Genomic DNA, 26896 nt, shown 5'->3' with positions numbered 1-26896 from the left:
AAACATTTGACGAGAAAAAATATATATAAAATAAAAAAAAACATTATAAAATTTGTGTTTTTGTCATTTGATGGGTGATGGGTGGGATGGGAATCAGTGGAGAGTCATCCTGCAGCACACTGATGTTCTTGGGATTCTCTTTTAAAATGCAAGGGAGTAAAAAGAGTAAAAATATCCTCCAGTAGCCAATCAATCTGTGAGCTCGATCTGTAGTTTCTTCACATCCAGAAAGCGAAGAGTGTCCATTTATCTTTTATTGTATAATGTTGGAATTAAGATTGAAGCCAGGGCAGAATTATGAGCCTAAGCTCTGCTACGAGATATCCATTAGGTGGAAGTACATATCTGTATCTGCAGCTGCAACTTGTAGTGGCGGCAACATCATCTGTGTGGTACGTGGCAGCGTCTTTAAACGTAAGCACACAGAGACAGGCACAGGCACAGACACAGCAACTGATGGGAGGGCAAGTTAATATGCGTGGCTAATATCGGGACAACACATTATTAATGTGGAGGACATGCACATGCGTGTCTGTAAAGCATAGGTGAGTACGCTGGCGGGGTGTTGCAAGGTGGCTGTGGTGGCAAGGGGGGAAGGTGGGAGAGGGGGAGGAAGTCACTGCCTTTTGTTCGACACATGTGCGCGCATTCACACCTACGACCCAAAACACGACAGCGAACAATGAACGGAATGGCCGTGGACATTGGACAGTGGACAGTGGACCCCTGCTCTGGCTCTGGCTCTGTCTCTGGCTCTTTGGCTCTATGCCTCTGTGGCTCTGGGGTGGGGGAATGCGAGTGGACACGGCACTGTAGATGGCATTTAATGCAAAACAATGCTGCTGCAAGGCTGCACGGAGAGTGGCATGCAACACACAACGCGGGGGAGCAACAGCAACAGCAACAGCAACAACTGTAGCCATGACGAACGCAAACGCATACATTTGCAGGCGTTGCAAAACGAGGCGGCACGCACATGAACATGGGATGGATGCCCCACCCCCACACCCCCCCACACACACACATATGTACACACACACAGCTGCAATCTAAAACGCATATTAAATGTCCATCAGCCAGAGCCAGTAGCCATGAGCCAGCCTCCATGTGCGTGTGCGTGTGTGTGCGTGTGTGTGCAACGTTCAATCTGTCCAGGGCCATCAATCCACAAAAGCGTCGACCCAGGACGAGAGTCGAGCCTGCTGCTGGACTCTGCACCCTGGACCCAAAGTCCTGACGTGTGACGTTCGTTTATCAGTTGGCAGCCGCCGCACGGCCAAAGGGCGGCCACCGCCCGAATGATGGACGTTACGTGAGCAGACCAGAGAGAGCGAGACGAGAGACCAGTGACCATATGCATCCATCCATCCATCCATATGCACTGTGGAATGAGAGAGTTCTGCGTTAGAGGGAAAACCTTACAAATGACAATCGCCACTTTAAGGGGGGAATTCCTGGTACTCCTGGATGAGATGGATCCTCCTGGATCAACTCCTTTACGAAGTGAGATCCATTGCAGCTAGTTTTGTCCCACTGTGCCTGGGAGGTGTGTGAGAATTTGCTCTTTGCGTTGTTTCCGTTTCCGTTTGTCGCCAAAAATGAATTTGTTAACATTAAATGGCATTTAGACCGGTGAGAGAGATAGAGATAGAGATAGAGAGAGAGAGCATGGCTCTGGGAATGGGCTCTCGGAATGGCAATCCCAGAGTCATTCCCCCTTCCTTCTGCCACCACTCACACCTCATTCATGGGCTGCTGGCAGGGACAGGGACAGGGACAGGCCTTCATTCATCATCACTCATGTTGCCTGGCCTGTCCAGTAGGTTGCACAAGCAGAGGAGGCAGGCAGCAGTGCCAGTGCCAGTGCCAGTGGCAGCAGTAACTGTAATTGTAACTGTAGTTGTGATAAATGCTTCTGGGCTTTCGGCTTAGCCACGCGCTACGGCTACCATCATCTGCAGCAGCTTCCAGCATCCATCCACGCCCCGAGACTCGACGGTTAAAGATAATTTATAAGAAAGACAAACAAAAACAAACAACCCAAGACTACATACATACATACATATGTACATATATCTATATTGAAACCACAAAATTACCTTCAAGAGAGAGATCTCTTAAGGAGGCTCTCTTGATCGCTGCCTCGCTGTGTTTGCCTGCCTCTAATTGCCCCTCCATGGGCGATGTCTAATGACTCAATTTTAGCTCGAAAACCCGAGACAATTGCCAGTCCACAATTATCAGCATGTGAGTCACTTCGATGGAGGGGAGAGTGGAATAAAGTGGCGAGGTGAAGCGGCATGTGCGTGCCACGCAATGACAGCCAAAGCGACGATTTTTGATTTGAAGCTGTCGAAAAGCAACTCAAACACGAGCAACAAACACGAGTTCGAAATTGAATTCAAAGGATGAAAACAAAAGAGGGCACATGATCGATGTGCGAATACCCTAAAGAACACCTGGAAAAGAGTGTTGAAATATAGAGCCAAAGGAGCTGAAGTATCCCGATGGGATATGCCTTTGAAAACAATTTAAAGCTGCATAGATGATGCAGATATTCCATTTAATCCAAAGGGTACAATCCAGGCTGAAGCTAAATGAAAAACCCAAAAACACCCACGCAAAAATGGGAAAGAAAGAAGCAAATCGAAGGGGGGGCAAAGTGAAAAGTTCAAGTTGTGAAAACAGACAGGCAACGTAGACAGGACTGAGCCAGAGCCAGAGCATAGGGCAGGAGCCGAGGGAGGCCAGGGCCAGAGCGAGGCCCAAGCAACGTAACAGAACCGAATGGGTTACCATCGCCCAGTGTCTGTCCACGGTCTCATGTCCATGTCCGGAGGGGGAGTCGAGAGTCAGAGAGAGTGCTACTGTTGCCACCGTCTACGTCTCTTCCGTGTCCCGTGTCCGTGTCCCGTGTCCGTGTCCCGGGTCCGTGGCTGCTGACACGCAAACCTACTCCAATTTCCAGGGCGCCGTGTGTCTGTCTGTCTGCCAAGTGTCAGGACGGGCAGAAAAGGATTTCACTTCGACACAGCGCTGACACTTTGCCGGCTGCAAAAGCGACCCGAGAACCCTGTGCCTGTGCCTCTGTGCCTGTGCCTGTGCCTTGTTCCGGTACTGGGTCTGGGGCTATGGGGGTCTGGGACATGCTTGATAGCTCCGTGTTTTGTCATTAAAACGATGCAACTGCAAATGCCAAACAAAAGCAGGCAACTGAAGCAGCAGGAGCAGGAGCAGGACATCACAGTAGAGCAATTGTTTCGAAGGCTTATTAGTTCAGTTAAGTGGTTGGAGATTGCCCAAGGAGGTTGGACAGCAAAGTACAACGAAACGAAAGCCAATGCGAGTAGAAAACCCGGAGGAAAATGTGTAAGGGAAGTCACAATTAAAGGACCGTCGAATGGTTTACCATCCATTCCGTAATAATTTCACGATTATGATCCATTTCTTTTGTAGCAACTCTCGTAGACCCCATGGAGCTTCTGGGAATGATGTTTTGCATCGATTCCCGTTCACCTTTTGGCATCCACAGCCGCTCCACAGAGCTCCACACATGCAATGCTACTGTTTTGTATTTCTTGGCCATATCTCCCCCATGTCTCACTCCCCCCCTCGCTCTCTTTCACTCTATTTTGGTATCTCATTCTTGGGCACACAGTTACTGTAGTCCGCGATTTGGATTCAAGCACGCAATGTCATTTCACGCTAAGCTCGCGACGCACAGAAGGGACTTGGACATGGACATGGACATGGACATGTGTCCACGTCTGACTGATGAGGGGAGGAGGAGAGGGACGAGGGAAATGGAAGGGGTCTAGGACATGCCACGTAACAGCGGAAGCCAGCGCATGCGTGGCTGGCATGGGACAGGGGGCATGGGGCATGCCGCATATGTCAGCGCTTGAAAATGTGTTAATATTTGATAAGCTCAATATGTGGTCGTGGCCGAGGCCGATGCCTGTGGCACTGTGGCACTGTGGCGCTGCAACTGGGGCGATCGGGAGGGCGGGCGGCAGAGCTTCCTGGCTGCTTGCGTGTGGCATGCACCACTGCTGCCCCTTCCCTTACCTCGCTGCTTCAAGTGATGGCCGCAAACACTGAAATGACACCCAAAACCGTAACGCTGGAAAATTGTTACGAAAAAGTATTAAGGCCCCGTGTCACTTTGACACCTTTCGCCTTTCCAGCAGAGTACATCGCTACGTGTGTGTGTGTGTGTGTGTGTGTGTGGCACGAGATGGAAGTGGCAGCAGTAATGTGGCTAGCAGCTAGTGGCAGGGCAGGGGGTTGGCTCTAACCGAAACAAAACGATGGCAACTGGCGTTCAACTGTCACTTTGTATTCGATATGGCAGGGAAAACTAAGAGGAAAAGCAGTGGAATAAATGCGTGGCTCAGAGTTCTTCATGTGGGGAAAAGTACATGAAAACCCACAAGAGGAAGTGCAAATAAAAGTAATACAAATTTTACATAAGTATATTTTTGAAACAAAACTATCCACAGATCCCTTTGGGTTGCTGTATCTTAACAGCAAAGAGGGAGCTCAATTGAAGGTATATGTATTTAGATATGAGAATATTCATAAAGATTGCACTCGTATGTCTAAGGTGTCGGCAACAAATCAAACAAATATCTGGCGAATAGACCTCACCTCCCAGCAATACTAATTAGAGCATAAATAAAGCTCCAAAGTAATAGAAAGTACAAAATGTTGCAGATCAAAAGCCATTAATGGGCTTCAATGATAATTGTATGACCGTTGGAGTGTCCTATTATGCGTGTCGATTCAATGGCCATACCTGAACATATATCCAGTCAAAGCTGTGAAGATTTTCAACCAGAGGCAACACTTGGGAGAACGTACATTAAGGATTTGCGATGGGGTCCAGCCTTACTCGACACATTAATTCGATGAATCGCGGAATCGTTGCCGAAACTTTGAAGGAGGAGCATGGCAGTAAATGTCAGCAAAACATTCAGGAGCTGGCAGGAGAGACGGACATTGAAAGGTCATTGAGAACGAGGACGTGGGAGGAATACCGAATGAATAAAAGAGTAAAATTGTCTGCAAAGGGGGAATTACAGCAGGCAGATATGTGAGTGAAGTGCAAAGAAATTTTCGTGGAAAGATTACACAGAATAAATGGGAAAAACTACACGGAACGAAGCGTGTAAAGTAATCATAGGAGAATTCAAGTGAGAATATGAAAATAGAAGACAATACCAGGATACAATTCCCGTATCTATGCAAAAAACCGAATCAAAAATTCCGTTCACATTTCGAGCAGAGTCTCCCTGTTAAACGGAGCAAAACGGTGCCAAACCACTTGCTCCTACAGAGTAGGGAGCCAGCTAGCATCCAAGCTACAGCCTCAACGGAGAGCAGAAGAGTGTGCCTGAGAGGGGTAAGGGGCTGGGGGCCTGTGCTGTCCGATGTGTGGATGCTGCTGGCTGCTGCCGCATCTACTAATTGCCAGACCCCAGCGCCACGCTTAATTACACGATAATTTCGCATGATTTTAGTCGAGCATTCCATGCACCCATTCCGAACGAGAAACCGACCAACCAACCAACCGACCGACCGACCGACAACCCATTCCAACCAACAGATGGATGGATGGATGGATGGATGTTGGTTGGTTGGGTGGTGCACTTGTTCCATGGAAATCTTCATCAGACAGTCAAGCAGGATGATTTTGATTGCTTCGACTGTGGCTGGGAGCTGCCAGCTGAGAGCTCTAAGGGGCTGGGTACTGGGTACTGGATGCTGACCGCAGAGAGCACATAAAGCCTTTAAATGAAGCGTGCCGCTGCTGAATTTCAGCTTATTTAATGCAAATGAAGCGACCCAATCCGACTCCGACTCCAATTCTGACTCCGGCCACGACTTTATGACTCCAGGGGCTCTCAGTCCTCAGTCCTCAGAGTCACATCACTGAAGGCCATTTCACTGTCAAGTCAAGGCATCTATGTAGCTGTAGCTGTATCTGTGTGTATGGATCTGTATATCTGTATCTGCGTGTGTGTGTGAGTGCGACAGGCATGTTGACGGCGCCTGATAGTCATTCTCAGGCCCATTCCCATTTCCATGGCACGTTTCCATGTGCCTCGCCCTCTTGCCCGCACCCCTTTCCATGCCTGGGTCCGTTCTGGTTCTGGTTCTTGTTCTGCTCATACCCTGTACTCATCCGAATTAGTTGGAGGCTTCTTTTTGCTGAAAGTGGAATCATTTGCACACCCTGAAAATCAGTTTGCTGGGTAACCACCTGGATGTAGCACTCGTCTTGGATCCCTTTGGACATGTTTTTAGCTGCAATCTAGCACAATCTATCTGCGTAGACATCTACATAGGTGGGGCTACGTGGGATGCTGCTGCTGTTGATGCTCTTCTGCTCTGCTGCTTTGGTGTCGACGACACGTGTTCGCCTTTTTCGGGGGGCGACAACAGACGGACATACGGACAGGCGGATGGACGGACGGGGAGACAGACAGCTTTATTACACGAGTTATGAGCGAGACTGAGGCAAAAGATTCATCTGCAGGATGCAGGCAGCAGGCAGGATGCTGCATCCAGGCAGAGGTGGCCACAGCCATAGCCATAGCCATAGCCGTTGCCGCACATTTACATGCATCAATATCTGTGCATCGCTGGGGCATCGTATCGTAGGTGGCCCCCGACGAATGAATGGATGGATGGATGGATGGATGGATGGATGGATGGATGAATGGGGTGTGTGGGTGTGGGACTGTGCGAATCCAGATTAATGTTTCGGGCCATTGCCAGCCTCGCTCTCGATTCGATCAATATTGAAATGAATGCAAATTACAAAAACATCTTATTGGAGATGCCATACCGAAAACAGATGCCAACACATGTTTCTATGTGTGTGTGCGTGTTTGTGTGTGTGTAGAGTTTGTTCTACGCCCTAAGCTCATTATGGAAATTATCGAAAGGTAAACCCAATCCAATGAGGGAATCGTCTATCCATCCCTTTGATTCTCATGCCAGAGGGGAGTGTGATAGAGCGAGTCTTAATAGTTCGAGAAAACTGTTTTCCTTTCGGATAATCAGATGGAAACTGCAGAAGGAAGATTCTTCCTTTATACATATATATTTTTGATCAGCGACAAACTTTAATTAATTTTAAACTCAACCAAATTCGGATATTAAATTCGCCAAATACATTGCTTAGGGAAACCTGGAAAATATATTTGCAGGATGCTTGGTTGGTGGTTTGGGTTGGTGCGGGCCAAAAACAATCCCAGCATTGGCAGCGACAAAAATTGAAATTTGTTATTATAATATTTTCATTCTGGTTGCGCGGGGCAACCCATCAATGGGGCATACACCGGTGCAATGGATGCTGCAACATGCATATGGATGCATCGATTTGTATGATTTTTACGGGTAGTGGGAGAGTGGACGCAACCGGACCCGGACGGATCCCACAAAATAAAATAGTCATTGATATGTTATTAAATATGGCGTCGGCTGTGCAAACAGTGAAACGCAGGGACACACACACCCGCACAGGATACACAGAGTGTCACTGGGGGGACATGGGAGTAAAATATATTTATGAATATGGCTATGAGTCTCCTACAGATACACTCGTATCTATAGATACATTTCGGTTTGTCTGTGTGGCACGTGTGTTTGTGTTTGTGTGTGGCATTGTTTGCTTTGATTTTATTACGATTTTTGTGTTGATTTTGCTTTTATTACAATTCAATGCCGAATACTCGCACTCTTCCGAATGCCAATGTCATTGCGAATATGAATATGAATATGAATATGAATATTCATTGTGTTATTGTTATTGTTGTTGTTGTTGCTGTTGTTGCTGTTCGTTTTGTTCGTTTGATGGGCAGAAATCAGAGAACCGCAAACACAAAATGCGCTTAGATCGACAGAAAAGACAAAAAAATAACAATCAAAATCGAGCCAATAAAAATTTCATCATTTATTTAGACATACAGCAGCAGCAGCAATGGCAATATCGTAAATATGATGATGTCTATTCAAATATACGAATATATTTGTGCTGTAAGTATATAAAGATACAAATAGAAGTCGATGCTCCAACGAGCTTTGTATCTCAACTAGAACCAATCTGATCCACTTAATGGTGCTGTTCCTCATGGGTGTTTTCCCCGGTTGGACTTTCACCCTTACCCGTATTTGAAGCAGCGGTTTATTGACTGTTTTTCTATTTAATTTCCATTATTATCGTTGGATGGTTAACGCTTCTGGCTGATAGTTTAGTTTCTTTTATCAAATTAATTACAGAATAGTGATAACATAATTTCCCACTAGTCGCAGTCTTCTAAAATTATGGAGAAGAAGAATTTGGATAAAAGTAATAAGAATATTGCCCTTCCCAATACATATTTATATTTTATTCTGTTATCAATTCCATTATCTTTAATTACATGTGTAATTCATTGACCCAATCTTCTGCTATTCTTTTCCATTTTATTTCTGCTTATTTCTCTGCAGCTCAATCCAATTAAAATTTTGTCCCACAATATCGTAGTTCTCTTCTCATATTTAGTCATTAATTTTTTCCTCAGACTACTCCTGTAATATAACTCTTTCCATCACATCTCTTTGACTATATTTAGATATTTCCCTCCCATAGATATTTATATTCTATGGATCTTCCCGACAAATGTGTAGACTCGTTACATTTGTACCCGTTCTTCGGGTTGTTCTCTTCTCATTTTTATCCCATTTGCTCACTTTTGCTCGATGAATATTTCGATAATTTTGCGCATCAACTCATGCGATTATTTGAATTTGCCTTTGCCTCCCCGCCTGCCCGCCACATGACGCACATTTTATTGCCACGCGAGTGTGGGGGAGACAGAAGGATATCATATCCTACTTTGTGTTTATTTTGTGTTTAGCAGACAAACAGCAAAAATGAAAATCAACAAGAGATTTGTCCCTCCTCCAGCCGACATATAAAATTCATCTTTTGTCTCTTGCCAAGCAAACAACAACAAAAAAAAAACGAAAATATATTAAAAAATAAATTTCTTATTACAAAATTTTCATTTATTTACCTTTTTTTGTGGCTGTGGTTTATTATTTGTTTTGCCATTTGCTCCATATCCACCGAAAAGAAGGACGCTGAAGCAGGGACTGTTCAAAGATAAAGAAAAGGAAGCAGGAAATAGAGGGAGAGCGGAAGAGGGAAGTAGCGGAAGTGGCAGTCGAAGCAGAAAAGCAAAAATATTCTCGCTCGCTCGTTCGTTCGTTCGTTCGTGTATGTGTGAAGCATTTAAAAGCTTTACAAACATTAAAATGTCTGTCTAACTGTGTCTCTGTGTGTGTGTGTGTGTGTGTGTGTGCTTATCGGCATCACAAATTGCACACGTGTATGGGTGCGTATCTCTCTCCCTCTGTGTGTGTGTGTTTGCGCAAATCGTTAGAGCGAAGAGTTGTGTAAATATTTGTGTGAAAAATTTTTCGAAACGTGGATTAAAAACTTTTACCATGTTGCTTTGGTTACAGTTCGAGTGAGATAGCCGCCGCGCCACCGCCCGGGATAGGTGGATCCATAGAGCGGACTGCGAAGGGACAGGGCAGTGGACTCGCCCCCCCCCGGGCTCGGGCAAACTGCATTTAGTTGTCGTTTGTTGGTTACTTTGTTGCCTCGCATATCTGCTATCTATTACAGATTTATTTTGAAAAATTTATTAGCATATTTATTTACTTTTTGACCATGCCTCTCTGTCTCCTTCCCCACTGTAATCTATGTATTTGCTCGTGTCTGTATGTGTGTGTGTGCTTTTGTGCGGGTTTATATTTTGGTTATTTTTGGCATTACGCAATTTTTGGGCCACTGCTGTTCTGCCGTTGATAAGTTTTTGGCATTTGCATTGGCTAAATGATTACAAAAATGGAAAATATAGAATGCGAAATGTAAAATGGAGAATGAAAATGAATGAATGCCCAGACAGCAGAGATGCAGCCTCTGCCCATGTCTTTAAAGGATTCTCATTGCATTAAAGCGCAGAGATTGATGGGCGAAATTTGAGCGAAAAAGCAGAGGCAAGAATTAAATTGAATTTCAATCGAACCGATCGACTCCTTGAAAGTTGTCTCCTAGGCTGTGTTCCATCTACAATTGGTTGGGAATCGCAAGATAATCCATCGTATTCCCCTTCCCTGTGGCACGAGGAGGCGCCATGTTGCTGTTCCTCTATTAACAGGGAAAAGATGCAACACAAAGCGCTGGCGAGGGTAACAGAAAGTCTAATAGTAACTACGGACTGGAGTTATTCCACATTTTTCAAGCCAAACAATCACCGGAGATGCCACACTCTGCTCTACTGTACCTACTCCTACTTCATACAGCCTCTAGGGTGTATTTGTACTCTATATATCTACACATATCTGAACAATGCCCAATCTAAACTTTACCTATTTGCACTCCCGCAGGGAGAGGGAGAGGCAGAGGCAGGGAGAAGAGAAAAAATGTTGCAAAACTTAAATTGCGGCAACTTTTTCCACTTTAAACAAGGCAAACGTGGGAGGGGGAGCTGCTGGGATGTTGGGGAGAACGCAAAAAAAGTGTGAAATTTTAAGTACTTGAAGTGCCGCTGGGGCAAAGTCACTTCCCCGGCCACTGTTCCTGCTCCAGAGCACACAAGCAAACAGACACAGATACACACACGCACAGCTGTACACAGAGGCAGGACAGCCAGACAGAGAGACAGACAGATGGACAGACAGAGAGACAAAGAGACAGACGGACAGACGGACAGAAAACAAGCAATACGTATTCATAACGCGTATACGCCATGTTGTTGTTGACAGCCATTTTGTAGATGATGCGCGCGCGCCCCCACTTAACGGAGAAGAGAAACAACAGGAGGTGGAGCGGCGAGAGCGAGGAGTCATGGGACAGAGAGGGAGGCCGGGCGGAAAGGGGGCTCCCTCACCCTTATAGCAATCTGCATCCGCCTGATATTTCCCACTGTCTCTGGTCTCTGGGCACCACTCCATGCCACACACCACTCCACACACCCCTCTGCCACACTGCCACACTGCCACTCTGCCACTCTCCCCCTCTGCTACAAATTCAACGAGGCGTTCGTTTATTTGAGCAGCGCCACCTTTGCGTGGCAAAAGCTCATTTCAGGCTGGACCTACATACACTCCATCCTGCCATCCTCCTCTGCCATGGCAGAAGGGAAGGAAACGGGAAGGCAGAAGGTAGAGTCTCCCCTGCCCCGTCAGGACACGTAAATAAACACAGCTCAAGCGAAATATATTGACGATGTTGAAGCGGAAGAGCATCATCATAGCGGTAATCATGTTACCTCAATTCGAAATGAATTCATAACTGAATTTTCGCATTTTCCTCACACTCTGCCGCACACAAACCCATCCAGAAACCCAGCCACACAGCCACACAGCCACCGAGCCTCCCATCCATCCATCCATCCATCCAAGCAGCGAATGTCACCGGCTAACCCCAAAAAAGCAACACAAACTGATGGCAAAACAACCTGGAGGATGGGTCTGATGAGGCAGAGTTCGGTGGCTGGGGGGCGGGGGATAAGTTCTGATGGAGTTCCGAGATAGAACCGTTTCCAGGATGTCATGTTGATTATGATGACGATGTGGCTGTGGATGGCACAGCCAGTGGGACTCCTTCAATCGTTTGCCAGGGGTTCGTAGTTTGGGTTCGGTTTGAGGCTCTGGCTCTGGCCCAGGCTCTCTCTCGCTGCTCAAATCACATTTTTAAAGCGGGCCAAACGCGAGGCGTAGCCGGGAAAACAACGGAAAATATGAAATGAGTAGCCCAAGAGCAACACAAATAATTAAATACACTTTGACTTGCATGGAAATAACATTACATGTAGATGGAGAGAGAAAGCGAAAGCGAAAGGGCAGGAATCGTGGCCTGATCATCATTAACTTTACGGGAAAACGAAAGAGAAGAATAATATTTACAATGTACAATTACTCAAAGATCTTCTACTCGTATCCTTGATACACAAATACATTTTCTGTCTTATATTCTTGATTGAATTTCTTTTGTATTTTAAGTAGAAGATACAAATCCGCAATGCTATCTGCCATCTACTATCTGCTATCTACTCGTATTCATAATAATCCCCATGCTCGTCGTATATTCTCTAAAAAATGGCAAACGTAGTCCCACAGCTGTGTGACCTCTTCCACTAGCTTCGCTCTGCAAATAACAGAAAAAAGAAGAGAGAGAATGTAGAAAACTCGTTAACTGGCATTCCATTGCCGCTGCGCTGGATTGGCAGTCTCCGATTCAGTGCCCTCCCGCTCCTCCCTTCTCCACTGGCTACTGTCGGACTCTGGCCGGGATTTGCAACTGCTGCTGGGGCACAACCGTATACGGTTTCCATGGTAACTGTGCGGGATGCGGAATGCGGAATGTGCGACATGATGATGAGCATCGTCTGATGGGCAGATGGTGGCCTTCTATTTGCTACCGTTTCATGGCCTCGCTCTAGGCTCTCGGTCCGTCCATCGTATAATGTATTTTGTCGTGTCTCCCCATCGGATCCCTGGTCTGCTCTGGTCTAGCCTGGCCTCCTTCTAGGCATGCATTTTATCTTGTTGTCGTCATCCTTGTTGCGCCCCATCCCCACATCGCTCTACCCTCTTCCATGATGGTCTTGGTCTTGGTCCTGGTCCTGGTGCCCCGTGCACAGGATGTTGCTCGTTAAATTTTCTTTATGAAGTTAACTGTAAATGTCCCTGCTCGTATATCCAAACTCCTGGTGCACCTCCCTGCCGCTGCTGCCGCTGCTCCTCCTCCTTGCACTTCAATTTCATTTCGCGCAAAAATAAAATGGCGACAGAGAGAGACAGTCAAGCAGTGAGAGAGGGACAGGCGGCAGCAGCAGCTGGAAGTACAAAAAAATTACCCTGTAATGCAATTTTTGCAGCTGCCTCGCAAATGCCGCTTCTGCCTGCCCATCCGCCTGCCTGCCTGCCGCGACTTCTTAAAGCTTTAAGGCAGCTTCGAGTTCGGATGAACTTTCACCCGAAAAAAAAAGGAAAGCAAAGCCAAAGATCGTCGGAGGGGGGAAGGTTGGGGCAGAGTACTGCGTTTTACACGTGCCACGAATTTCCCTCAATTTCCAGCGAGCGTCCGGAAAGCAAACGAAACAAAAACAACGAAATGCAAATATTTAAATTGCATTCGCGACAGTCGCCCTACCCTCCCCCGCCATCACACACACACACACAGTGCCCCCATCCAGCAACCGCACCAGCACCCGCACCCCCCGTGGCACAACATGCACCTTAAATCATTCGTTCTACAAACAGATAAATTATGTTCTACAAGAAAATGCGCTCCACAAAAGAAAAGAGAAAAGAAAAGCGAAATGAAATGGGGGAGTAGAAAGAAAGTCTGCGGGGGGGTTGGGGGGACAAAGTATATTTTGAAGTTGATTTCGCTGTGGGCTGGCAACCCTAGAGAACCGCAGGGAGCCGAAGCCGAACTAGTTCCCCACACACAAAGAAGCTAACGAAATTTGCCAAGTGGAAAGCAGAGAGCTCCCATTGACGGAGCACCGAACGGAGACGAAGTAGTAAAAGTCGCAGCAGCAAGAGCGCCAAAAGAAGTAGCGGGAAAAGTCAGGAGCAGGAGAGAGCATAGGATGAGTAGCAGAAATCGTTGGATGAACTAGAAGAAGTGGCACAGTGGAACTCCACCAAGAAGAACTAGATGTGTGGCCATGGATTGTATGAAAAAAGTAGACAATCATCAGAAGCTGAGAGCTAAATGTGACCGAAAACGAATCAGAAAATACACTAACTGCAGGCAGGAGTTCGATACGAATTGGATATGTAATGGATAATTGCATTTGCTCACAGATTGAATCGAATTCGGGAGCACCATCAGATCTTAGGGTATCCGTTCTGGGCCACTCTGGGGGCAAGGGTATCGACAACAAACATGGCGCAAAAAGAAAAACGTGCACAAAGGCATCTTAGCGAGGGCTGCGTAGGATGTGGTTGGAGTGGGATGGGGTATGGGGTATGGGGAATGTTGAATGTTGAATGAGATGGGGATTCAGATGGTAAATCGGAAAAGGGCGGGTGGGGCTGCAAGTTTGTGTGGGCGAACGATGTTAAATGGGACAAAGAAAGACGCACAGACAGCACACAACTGTGGAGTGGAAGCACACAGTTGGAGTCGAGGGCAGGGATGAGGAAACGGGAATCGGGAAATGGGGAACGGGGAAGCAAAGGAAGCGTGGACCCACAAATGGGCATGGAACTGGAGCCACTGCACAGTGGAACGAAATCCCATTAAAATGAGCGCACCAATGGGCACAAATTTTCCATTTTTAAAGTCAAGAAGAACTTTTAGCTTGAATCTATTATTTCGAGTTTCTGCGGAGTTATCCATTTGTTTATTTTATCTTTTTACTTCTTTTTCCTTTGCGTTTGTTTAACTGGCGGTTAAATGTGTGTGCCAAACTGTCAGTTAACGCTTTACGACGAGTGGTTCCTGCAGTAGCTCTGGGTTAAAGTTTCTTCATGTGATGGACACACTGTGTGGCATGGCTGGCACACGCTGTGTGGCACTGTCGAATGCTTATTCTCAATGAAGGCGCCAAAAGAGGAAAATACGTAAAACACACACACACACAGACTTACAATGGAAAAACGAATCGAAAAACGGCAAAAAGGAAATGAAGCAAGAAAAATTACAATTCCCCGACATGGATGGATGCTGTTGTTGTTGCTGTTGCTGTTGTTGTATGTTGCACGGATGGAGGCTGATGGGAAGGAGCTGGGATCTGGGATCTGAAGATGGAGATTGGTTCTGGGCTGTGGACTGCGGGGTCTGGGGGTTGGAATTGAGTTTTGGTGCGCAACGACAACGGCGACGACGACGACGATGAGGACGAAGGATGAACAAGTGGTGAATGGTAGGCAGGTGGGCACAGGTTGGGGGGCGGGGGCCGACGCCATTTTGTATGCAGGTGAATTGGCAACACAGCTGCCTCTTCCCTCTCTCTCCCTCCCTCTCCCTCTCTCACTCTCTGTGTGTCTGTGTGTGTAATTTTTATCTGCCAACTTTTATCATTTTTTATTTTTATACACATTTCGTTTGCCTTTTACCCCCTGGAAGGTGGCGGAGAGGGCGTCAAGGTAAACGACGGCGAAGGAAATGAATGCTGTAAGAAAGGTGGAAGGGGATGCTACCCCACCACACACACACACACACACACACACACACATATGTACATATATGTTTTGCAGCATGCGTGTGTATGAAAAGAAAAATTGCGTTCAACTTTGAATGAGTTTTCCCCACGCAAAGGCGAACAGAGGGCAGGAGGCAGCAGGCGGCAGCAGTAGATTGAAGGACGCACTTGCTCTCAAGGCTAACAGCAACACTACTCCATCTTCCACCCGCCACCATCCCCACCCTATTCGCCTGCTATCCCATCAGCCTCTCCCTATGCGAAGGCAAACACAAACAGCAACACAACAAAAAGTGGCATTGTCATCGTTTTTATTGTTGTTTTGCCAAGAAAGCGAAAGAGAAAGAGACATGGAGAGAAACACAATTACCTGTCGCTATACACACACACACACACACACACACACACACACACACACACACACACACGCACATGGTGTGCACAAAATGCGTTGGCAACTCTGGCCATCTGGTAGGAATCCTGTGAAGAAAGTTCCTGTCTTAGAGGGACATCGATAGGTGTGCTGCCCCCATAAACAAACAAAAAAGGCAACAAAAAAATGCAATCAACATCATTTCAATCTCTAGAGCAGAGCTATTCGATGCTGATTCCCTTGTTGCATGCCGTACAGAACGGCAGTAGGTGGCAATAAGGCCTCAGAAACTGTTTCAAAATGGGCCAGCATGAAGAATCGTGTGGGAAATATCATTGCATATTGCTCTGCAGCTCCCAAGTTATGGCAAGGCCATAAGGGGCCACACACACTTGATTGCTACAGCCATACTTTATGTGCGTGAAGTTCCATTCTCCACTTGGAACCAACTATGCTACAAGAAACTGGATGGCGAGCCAATCAATAAGTCGAGACGTTAGCCAACACTGGCTGTTATAGTTGCCAAGAATCAGCTTGCCGTTCCGCACACCTGCTACGCTCGAGCAAGCCAAAAGCCAGTGAAAGCGCTTCCTTACCTCGGGCACACTTCAGGTGGCAAGAATCTCTTCAAGGACACACTGGGCTTCCACTTCATTTGGGGACCATCTTGGGGGTCCATCCCGCCTCCCAACCACCCAACCACCCCTCTTCTACCCTTTTCCTGTCGTCTGTCGAATCACTTTTGCAACTTTTGCAACCATTGAGTGGGTGGAGAGACAGAGGAATGGAAAGGGAAGGCAAGAGCTTGAGGACGAAAATGAAAACTCATTGCGAAATCATTTTTGGAAAATCGCCTGAGGCTGTTTTTTGTTAAAAACTGAGAAAATAGGAAATGGAAAATGGAAATTCTCACTCCAATGCCAGCGCCGCCACGCCTACTTGCCACATTCTTGGTGCCAGTCTGCCACATTTTGTGATTTACTTAAGACCAAACCCAGTGAGCCACTGGAATAGGTTTACGAGCATAGAGACCAAAACTACTGCAGTGATCATCCTTTGACTCCTTTGGCTATATCCTCCGATCAGTTGGAATCGAAGAATAACCCCAGTCACCAATCAACTATGATTCAAAGGTGCCGCCATGGACTCTATGGCATTCCAATCAAGATTCCTGAGAGATTTTTGATATATTTTTGTTGAAATTTGATTTTGTTGTCGGGATAATTGTCTTATCCGAAGTGTTTCCATGGCCCAGGACCAATTGCTGGCACTTGTCTCTGGCTGTGGAACTAGATACGTTTTCCGCTTTCCGCTCCTCCCCGCTTGTCGCCCGACTTCCGTTTCCCGTTCATCCCATTCATCGTTTGAGCAGCGTTCATCGTCGCGTTATACCCGGTTTCCGTCGCTCCGTTGACTTTGGCATTTGGCAATTGCATTTAGCGCCAAATCAAATCGTCTGATAATCACGTTACAAAAGCCAAATGCGCTGAAATTAAAGACAAGGCAAGTCCCGTCCTGTCGAACGGCAGGGGCCACACGGCAGGGAGGCTTACTGAACAGCCAGAAGGCAGGCGGCAGCCGGCAGAAGGCGAGCCATGAATGCGAATGGTGGGATGCGGGATGTGGGATGTACATATTTGCAACAGTATTACAGTACAGCGAATACGAATACGAACACGAGGACATCGAGTACTCGAAAGTTGTCGATGGCAGGCGGTTGAACGGTGACGGTGACGGTGACAGGTCAACCCCAAAAACAGCTCAAAACACCAGTCACGACCAACGACCAACGAGCAACAGCCAACGAGCCACAATTCTCGCGAGTATCCCCTCATGTATCCCTCATGGCCCTGGCTATGGGCTTTGGGCTTTGGGTTTTGGGCCTGCTGTGATTTTCGGGCCAAAACCTCCCGCTGGGATCAGAGAGATGCGCCGCTAAAGTCGCATCCCAGCAGCATCCTTCGCATCCTTCGCCTGTCGCTTGTCGCTTGGCTTTGACATGGTGGCTGGTCCTTCCTTTACACTGGAATCAGCCTCAGCCTCATCCCAGTCGCTGGGTCGCTCTGTTGGTTGTTTGTTTTGCCGCACAGGGACATGTGCAACACTCCGGGGCATACAAGTTGTATGTGTACATATGCCATTCACTTTTTCGAGTGTGTATTTCACGGGCCGTCGAGCCGAGTTCCGAGTTACCATCCATCCACCCATCCACCCCAAACCAAAAGGAGTCCACCCAACCTTGAACCGAGTCGCCCGTACTTCCGTCCGTCCGTCCGTCCACCCCTGAAAATGTGGATCTGTGTGTTTGGCAAAACAAAAAAAGAAGGGAACTATTTTGTTTGTATTTAGATTGCATTACTAAGCAAATTGCGGAAAAATTAGCGGCTGATTTGGGGATCATCTAATTATACACCGAGCGAGTGAGAGTGATAGAGGGAGAGGGAGAGGGAGAGAGACAAGGGAGAGAGGCAGTGGACAGACCAGATGCACAGTTGAAGAGACACGAGACATGAGGCTGGGGAGGGTGAAAAACGATTGAAACAGAGACTATATATCACATTACTTTGATTCCGTTTTGGTCTGCCACGAACCACGGGGACTGTGAACACAAATAGCCATATGTGCCCTTAAATGCATCTGTATCTTTTTTTTTGGACTTTGTTTTTGTTCAACTCCCCAACCTGCTCAGAAACTTCTGCAGCCCCTTCCATTTCAGCCAGCGGAGTGGCGTGGGCAGTCCTTCCTCGGGATCCTCATTTCGTTATTTTGTGCTTTTTGTAGCCGAATATAAAAGCCACAGAAAAGTTGCACAGCAGAAACAAATTTAACCAAAGATGGTCGATCTACATCCATTAAAATTCTGGAAAAGATCACGGAGAAACCCATAAAAACCTGGGAACATACCTCCGCGCAGATCCTAGCGACAAAGGATATATCCTACGCACTGAATTCAACGACTTATCTGCAGCTGAAAAATGTATGAAGGGAATTAGTTGGAAGCGGGCAGATTCTGGGCAGAATGAATGATGATGGGTTGCAGCTCCAAGCAGACCTTTGACTAGAAGGAATCAAGAGAGCAGCTTCTCGTTCAGTTTCCATCAAGAAATGATTTGTTTGCAAAGTATTCGAGAAATATTCGAGAGCGTTGAGACTGAGATGCTGCGCTGGAGAGTGTTGCCACTGTGTTGTGATCCCATCTCTGGCTGCTTTGGAAAACTCATCGTTTGCGCATGGAAAGTCATTTGAGTTGATTGATCGCTTCAGCGCGTTTCGGCTGACACATGGCCCAGAGGTGGGATCATGCAGAATGTGGGGCATCATCGTTTCGGGCAACCTTTTGCCCATTTTTTCTTAACAGATGCCAACTGGTTGCACTCGATTCTATTCTTGGGCTCGTCTCAGCTCCCAGGGGAGATGTTACAACAGTAGCAAGTGGCAAGTAGCAGCAGCACCTTAATGCCACACACATACACGCACACGCAGAGGTCATCTATGTATTCCACTCCCTCATTGGCGTCCAACCCCCACCAACCTGCTCGGTATCTGTGTCCTCTATCTCTCTCCATCTCTCTTGGCCAAAGCATATAAATAGTAAGGAGAAAGGCAAAGGAGAAATGAAAGCAAAAATGCAAATCACTGAAGCTCAAAAGCCCAAAGCGAGTTCGAGGGGAAGGAGTGACTGCCCTGCCCTGCCCTGCCCTGACTCGCTTTGCCGGGTGGTTTGCCAGCAGCAAAGTCAAGCCATGCAAAAGTATTACAATAATTATGATAATCTATGCCATAAAAAAAACGACACAGAGGAAGAGAGAAGGGAGAGGGCGCCCAGGAGGCCATTGCCAGAACCGAACTGAACCGAAAGTCGCATTTGTGGCTTGACTTTGGCTCTGTGGGTGTGGATGTGGCTGTGGATGAGGGTCTGAGTCTGCTGCTGCTGCTGGTGGGGTGGTTCAAAAGGAATTACCATACTTTAAGCTACCGCTGGCAAAGCCGAGCAGAACCAGATCCAGAGAAATGTGCACGAAAATCCCCAAAGTTCTGCCAACTTGGATATTTCTCGATTTTATGCTAAATACACAAAACGTGCCTCCATCCAGACTCGAAACTCCAGACTCGAGCGAGAACTCTGGCAGGAATCATCGTGATTATGAAAAAGGAACCATCGGTGAGGCAGCAGCAGCAGCAGCAGCAGGATTGTGCTCTCATGGCCAAACAGGTGTCAACTTGGCTGGATGTCCTCTGGTATCTCTGCATACTCCATTCACCCCTCTCTGGTTGCTGTTTTTCGGACATTGTGTGCTTGATTTTTATCTGTGTACGTGGCGTGGACTGCAGCCCCCACACAGCTCCACATATCCCCAGTACAACCAATGGCCATTGGCATCGAGACATCGTATCGACAGCAACATTGTCCCCAGAGACGGTGCCACGTTGGCAATGGTTGCCAGTTTGCCAGCTTTGCCCAGTTGCGATGACGCCTACATATCCTTGTGGTCCCCAGTCCTCAGTCCCGTCTCTCTCTCTCTCTTGTTGCTGCTGTTGTTGGAGCCTGTGTTGTGCTTGTTGTCGACAGGCCGTCAAAATCAGGCATCGCTGCCTGCCTCCCAGAACGCTCGTATTTCGTTTACAATTTGACCCTTGAAAGGCACAGACAACAAAACAAACAAACAACTGAACGAGCGGCCAGCGAGGGGAGTCACAGGAATACCCAGAGGCAGCATCTCTCTTCTATGGATATATAACTACACCCGAAGTGCTGCCTGGTTTTTCCTTTTTGCCCGCTCCTTTTTGACTGCGAAAACTGAGCAATAGTTCGATGGCAGCTCCCCATCGATAAGTGTTCAATCTGCCTTCGCTCTGGCCTTGGTCCTGTTCGTCCTGCTGCTGCTGCTGCTGGATGGCAGTGCAGTGGACGACAGGTTGCTGTTCTATGGCTTTTCTACATTCTTCCTTTTCTTTTTGTATGTGTTGTGTGTGTGTGTCCTTTTCATCCCATAGCTTTCCATGGCTTCAGTTGCCACAGCTCCACAGAGTCGCAGTCGCTGGGTTGTGCTCTCTGTGTTCTGGGGCCGTGGGTAGTTTTGATAAAACGTTTCAATGGCTGAGCACATAACAGTTGACTGGCTGCCTGGCTGCCTTCCTGCCCCTTCGTCTCTGCCACTGTGGGGATGTCTGTGTGTGTGTGTGTGTGTGTGTGACAAAGACCATAAACTCCAAAGCAAAAAAAAAAAAAAGAAAAGCTGAGCACACAACCGAGAGGACAAACGTTCATGCCCCAGGCGGATGCTTCCAGCTCCTCCATCCTTCCTCCCTCTTCCTCCCCCTGCTGCCAAACTCCTGCTACTGCTGCTGCTGCTGATTTTGATTCTGATTCCGATTCCTGCTGTTGACGATGCAACGCTGACTGGCATTTTGGGGGGTGGCAGCGGTGATAAAAAGTTGTGCTTGTTGTAATAACAACACAGCATCGAGAACAGAACTGCCGCTCGATGCCAATGCCAATGTCGATACTCCAATACTCCTGCCACTGCCACTGGCACACAGCTCCCTCTGCGCTCCCTCTGTGCTCCCTCTGTGCCCTGTTCCCTGCTTCTGTGCTGTTGCTCCTGGGGCTTCCTGCTCCAACTCCTGCCCCAGCTTCTGCCATTCGAGTGCACTGAAAGAAACGCTAAAAAGATTTTCTTTGAAAACTAATAAACTCCAACGCAATCTCGTATAAATAAACTGATACTTTGATACTGGTTCAGCCCAGCAGCTCTAGTGCGGCAGTTGCGCTGTTAACAGATCGCCCCATGTTAACAGCCCTGCTGCGCCCTATGTTAACAGCCCGCTCTGCGCTGTTACGATCACTGTGAGCTGTGTTGGCACAAAGCTGTTGGTGAGCGTGGTGAATAACTTATTGGCTCTCCCCACAGCGGCCAAAGTCACCTTGGAAGCGCTCGCACGATTCACACCGCTCTCAAGCGGACATGGTTCTAATTACCCATCCACCCAATCAACCTTGTAGCACTTCTGCATCCACCCACCTACAAAACAGGGCCAAATGTTAACACTAAAATTGTATATTCCACGTCGTTCCTTAGATTTAAATGTGGTTGGGTTTTTGGATGGTATTTTCTTTCAGTGCTCCAAACAAGCCTCCATTTTCGGAGCCAGGAGGCAGAGTTGGAGGCGGAGGTGAAGCTCTCTGATGAGAGCTGGGAGCGAATGCCCGCCCGACTCAATGAGGCTATTTGGAACACAACGATTTTGCGACGACGACGACGACGACGACAACGACTACGACTACGACAGTGCTCCTGATGCTGATAGTACTGATGGAGATGGAGATGAGGATGAGGATGAGAATGAGAATGACGATGAGGATGATGATTACACGTTGAGGATGACGACTGTGTCGTGTCGCTGCGTGGGGGAAAGATACTCATCGAAAGCAAAATGACAGCCCAGAGACACATTCAAGGCACAGGCACACCAGATAAGAAAATGAATGACAGGCGCAAGACGAGAGCGGCAACACACAACAATAACAGAGGCAAACGCAGAAGTGGAAGCAGGCGGCAGGCGGCAGGAGCTGGAGCTAGCCATCAAGCCAGGAGGAGCATATCAGTCAGTGTCAGTGTGAATGCGAAATTGCGTTGCTTTTACGAGTCCTTTGGATGGTGGGGGATGCCCTTGCTGGCAGCCATTGCTTCTTGCCACATAAAAGTAATGCCTGATGGATATGCCCCCAGCCTTACAGCAAACGATGGGAAGGTAAACCTAAACCAGGGCGAGCGAGAGTCCTTGTCGAGCGTGTAAATGGGGATGCTGCCTCCCTACCCGAAACAACACACACACACACACACACACACCTTTATGGTGTATCTGTGTGGAGCATAAATCACAGATGCAGTCAGCAAAAGAGCTCCCCAGAAAACCATTTCGGTGGGGCCCACAGTCGCACGAAAGAAATCTGTTTCGGAATTTAAGCGAATATTTATATGCTAATGCTACAGAATCCTTGGAACTATTTCATGCATTAAGTACAAGAATATCTGCGGATCTAAATGGCAATGGAAGCCAGGGGAAACCATTCAAGATTCCCTCAAAGAGCAATGAGTAACGCCAAAACATTTTAATGGTGAAATTGCAGCGCGAAATCCGCACCGTCTCGCCTTTACATGTACCAATGGCGAATGCTTTATGATATGGCAACCATTTAAAGCAAAAATTTCTGCCATCAGATACAAAAATGTGAATCGGAAGACCTACTCCCAGCTCCACTGCGTGCCTACCTCTTGGAAGCCACCCGTTGCCCATCGAACTTTGCTCTGGGAATTATGCTTATATAAAGGAAGGAGTGCAAGGAGGCGAGTGCCTTTGCCACACAAATCAACTGTGGCAACAGCAAATACGTGCAACAGCGCTCCAGTCACGTACCCCCAAAGAGAGAGAGTGGGAGAGAGAGAGAGAGAGAGTTTCTTATGATAGTACGGCAGTAAAACAGAGAAAAAGCTCAAATTCCGTACGGATATAAACAAAATATAGTTCGGGGCCAAGCACCCACCCACTCGATACACAAACAGATAGACACCAGATATATATATCGTATATGGGGTGTATATATCGTAGATATATTTGTACGTGTATTCTCCAGGTCCTGCCTGTCTGCCTTCGCTCTACTCTCTCTTTATAGTAGTGGGCGTAGCATGTCAACTGTGATGCCTGTGATGGCTGTGATGCCTGTGATGGTGGGTTCATCTCCATGTTGGGTCTCGGGCGTGAGGCTTTTGGGGCGCACTCTGGTGGTTGCCACGCTTTGGCGACCATGCCACCACAGCCGTCCCCGTCCCCATTCCCATCCCCATGTCAGTCAGTCATTCGGCCTGGGCATGGGCCTAGTCCCATCTCCCCTGCATATCCAAGGCCCGGATGTGACCCTCCTCCTCCCACTGCTTCTTCCTTTCGCTGTGTTTGTGTCTGTATCTGTGCCCAGACCGTAGCCATTGTTGCACCATGGCATAGGAATACAAATCTCCCCAAAAGAATACTCGGGAACTGCAATAAATATTTACATTTATTTGAAATATAATCATACAAAGAGTGTTGAAGGATCTCTTTTTCCTTGGTAACCGAAACATAAAGAAGTTTTCCGATAGGAAACTTGACTTTTGCAAATGTTAAAACTTTGTAATAAATAACTAAGGAATGAATGATTTAAATATGAAATTTATTTGCAATTTGCATTTTTCTTCAAGTTGAATAACTGAGTTTAAGAATTGAATTCATCTTTATTATTGTTTGACGTTCTTTTGGTTCTTCTTTTGGAATTCATTTTGGGATACTAGTTTTTACCTTTAGAATATGTTTAGATGCTTCTAGTATCAAAATTTCATTCTCCATGTGCAATTAGACAATGATTGAAATTCATTTAGATTCATAGCTCAATTTGTTGATATTTTTGTGGTAAATATTTTCATGTTTTCCATACATTATTTTGGCACTTCGCAACCATAGTACTGGCAAAGTTTTTGTGTGGCGTGGCGTGATGGCTGTGGAGGAGTTTACGAGTAGCAGTAGGCCAAAGGCAGATGCCAGGCCAAGCATGATGATGCGCCCATCAACGAGGAGACATCGAGAGAGAGACAGAGAGAGAGAGAGACAGGGAGAGAGAGAGACAACCAAACTCGTTTGTTCCGCTCCAACTCCGAGCTCCCGACTACCGACTACCGACTACGGACGGTAAAACAGCACAAGCGCCAGTTCCGGACCCAGACCCGTACCCGTACCCGTACCCGTACCCGAAACCCAACCACGACATTGACACCATCACCTAGCGACTCCTCTCTCTGGACTCCTGCTCCCGGATTGTTTTTCCGGCTTTGGGTATATTTTTCCTGCCATTTGTAATCCTGCTGCTGTTCCCTCTTTCAGCATAGAATATTGTTACCTATGGCGAGCCCATGGCATCGTATCCCCGCTCCAAATGTTCTTGCTCGATGCTTTTGGCGAGTAATAACTTTATGTGCGGGCAAAACGGACACGGGGGAAGGTGTGAGGAGGGCAGAAACCAAACCAAAATCGGGCTCAAAGAACCATAAAACTTGTGTGTGTGTGTGTGTGTGTGTGTGTGTGTGTGTGTGTGTGTTTATGTAACTGTGTATCTGTGTGCAACCCTCAGACAGCAGAACCAACGTTGAAGCTCCTCCTGTCCTTCGTGTTCCCTCTGGCTTGGTTCGGTTTGTTTCGGTTCGGTTCGCTCGCTCGTCTTATCCGTCGTTATATCAGCGCAGTCATCATCGATATAAACTCTCGACTGGCGGCCCAGCAGACTGACAAACTGACAGACCCATACCCAGGAGAAAAACACTTACACTTGCAAAAAAAAACCAAAATGTACACCCAAAAAGTAAACTGAACAAATTTGAAATTTCTGTAAAATATTTACAAGAAATCTTTGAAAAAATGTCCAACAAAGTACAAAGGAAAGTGTTCGGATTAAACATGGTTTATTTTATTCTCAGTGATTGGCTATTGCACACTGCGGATTTCTCTCAGTGTGGTGGGTGCCATTCCTAGGGTGCCTCACTCTATCGGAAGACTCCTTCGCTGCGGCGGCCTCCTGAGCTCATTCATCCATTCATTCATGCCATATCTCGGTCTCAGGCTACCAGCAGGAGTTGGTTTGGGGCAGAGGGCGTGGCAACACACACACACACCACAGCTACATAGATGGTGAGAGCGAGTGCGAGAGTGAGAGGGTAAGGGAGAGGGGGAGATGGTCCAAAGAGAGTCCAAAGTTTGTGGGTCTCGCCATGCGTATACGTAATCTGGTATTAGATTACTGATCCATGTCAAATCTTTGGCTTAGGTCCGTCCTTCCATCCGGCCGACTGTGCGTTCGCCTGTCCGTCCCCCTGTCCAGCTGTCCGCTAGGCTGTCCGTTCACTTGGTTGGGCCTTTGGTCGCGTTGTTGTGATTGATACGAGAGGAGAGAGGAGGCTGGGACTGGGACTGGGACTGGGAATCCTTACCTTCCTTGGTCTCTCTTGGTGTCGACAACCTCCTTCCTCCTACTCCTCTATATGTGCCACTGCCCTTTCCTCCTCATGCCACTGCTGCCACTGCTGCTCATGCCGCTTCCATACGCGCCGCTGATTTTATGCGCATCGTTTCCACATCACAAAGCTCAGCAGTGGCGAAAACGCTTCTCAATCCTCAATCCCCTCCTCTCTTCCAGGTGGTTCAGAGGCGAGCGCGTACAGGCAGCTGAGGAGACGAGACGAGACGAGAAGGCATCCGAGGGAAAAGGCGAATTACTTATAATATTAAACAGTGGCCAAAACGATGGACACGCCGAGCAGGTGAATGATTGGACGGATCCAGTTTCCACAGTATCCAGAGTTGGAAAAACTTCAGTTGATTGAACTTTTCACAGAGCGAGTGGCATGGTGGCATGAAGGCATGGGAACGCCCGCCGTAAGCCAAAATCCAATCTCGCACTTCAGTTGCTCTCCAAACAAAATAAATAAAGAAAAGAAACCAAAAAGAGTGACTGACCGACCATTGTAATCAGTGGGAGATTATAACCAGATTGCGATTGCGGTGAAGGCTTTTCTCCGTTTACGTGGCCATAATCCTTGCTTCGGTCTAAGCAATTAATTCGATTAGCCAGCAACAAAAAGAAGAGAGTTCCCCGGGTCCCAAAACGCTTGAGGAGTTTCATGAATTGACCAAAATAATGTTCTAGAATTTGGTGTAAACATTTCATTGCTAAAGCGCTATAAAATAAAGTTTTAAATTTGAATTTTGTTCTTGTTTTCTTGTCACTTGACTTCCATTCGATTCTAAACGATAATTAGAATTATTTGACTGCACGTGAATAGATTTTTAAAGGTATTAAGGCCGGGATTTTCGTTAGAGTACTTCTAGATATGGAGCAACTTTTGACTCTACTGATAATTATGACTGACTATGAGTATGCCGCTTAAGTAAACGCTAAGCAATGAAACGGATACTTTACTCCTCAAAATCAACTGAATATTCCTTATTTCTAAAGTGACTTCAGATCGTAGACACCACCTCGATATTGTTTCAACCTTTTGATTGCTTTAACCGCTTGACCCCAAAAATAAAAGGGAAAAGGGAAAGCACTAGAATAATAACAGCAGCAAAAGTGTACGGGGTTCCCATGCCCCCATTGTCCCATCTACTTGTCCTTCTCATCCTCCTCATGCTTTGCCTTTTGCTCTGCCTTCTCCTCCACCTCCGCCAACGCCACCACCGCCGCCTCCTTCTCCACCACTTCATTAATAATGCA

At 47.1% G+C, this 26896-nt stretch overlaps 1 protein-coding gene across 2 annotated transcripts in view; it reads left to right on the top strand.

The window, feature by feature from the left end:
• LOC117898872 (LIM/homeobox protein Lhx1) overlaps positions 1-19786 on the top strand; it is a 72901-nt gene extending 53115 nt beyond the window's left edge. The window contains exon 8 of one of the 2 annotated variants that reach the window (XR_004649161.1): positions 19765-19786. The gene's annotated coding sequence lies outside the window, so the exon portion shown is untranslated. Of the gene's footprint in view, positions 1-15358; positions 15379-19764 lie in introns of those variants that run through there. The other variant, XR_004649162.1, reaches the window with a different exon arrangement.
• Positions 19787-26896: the final 7110 nt, after the last annotated feature.

This window comes from Drosophila subobscura, chromosome A (genome assembly GCF_008121235.1).
Source record: "Drosophila subobscura isolate 14011-0131.10 chromosome A, UCBerk_Dsub_1.0, whole genome shotgun sequence".
NCBI lineage: Eukaryota > Metazoa > Arthropoda > Insecta > Diptera > Drosophilidae > Drosophila > Drosophila subobscura.
This window is presented reverse-complemented; position numbering and strand designations above follow the sequence as displayed.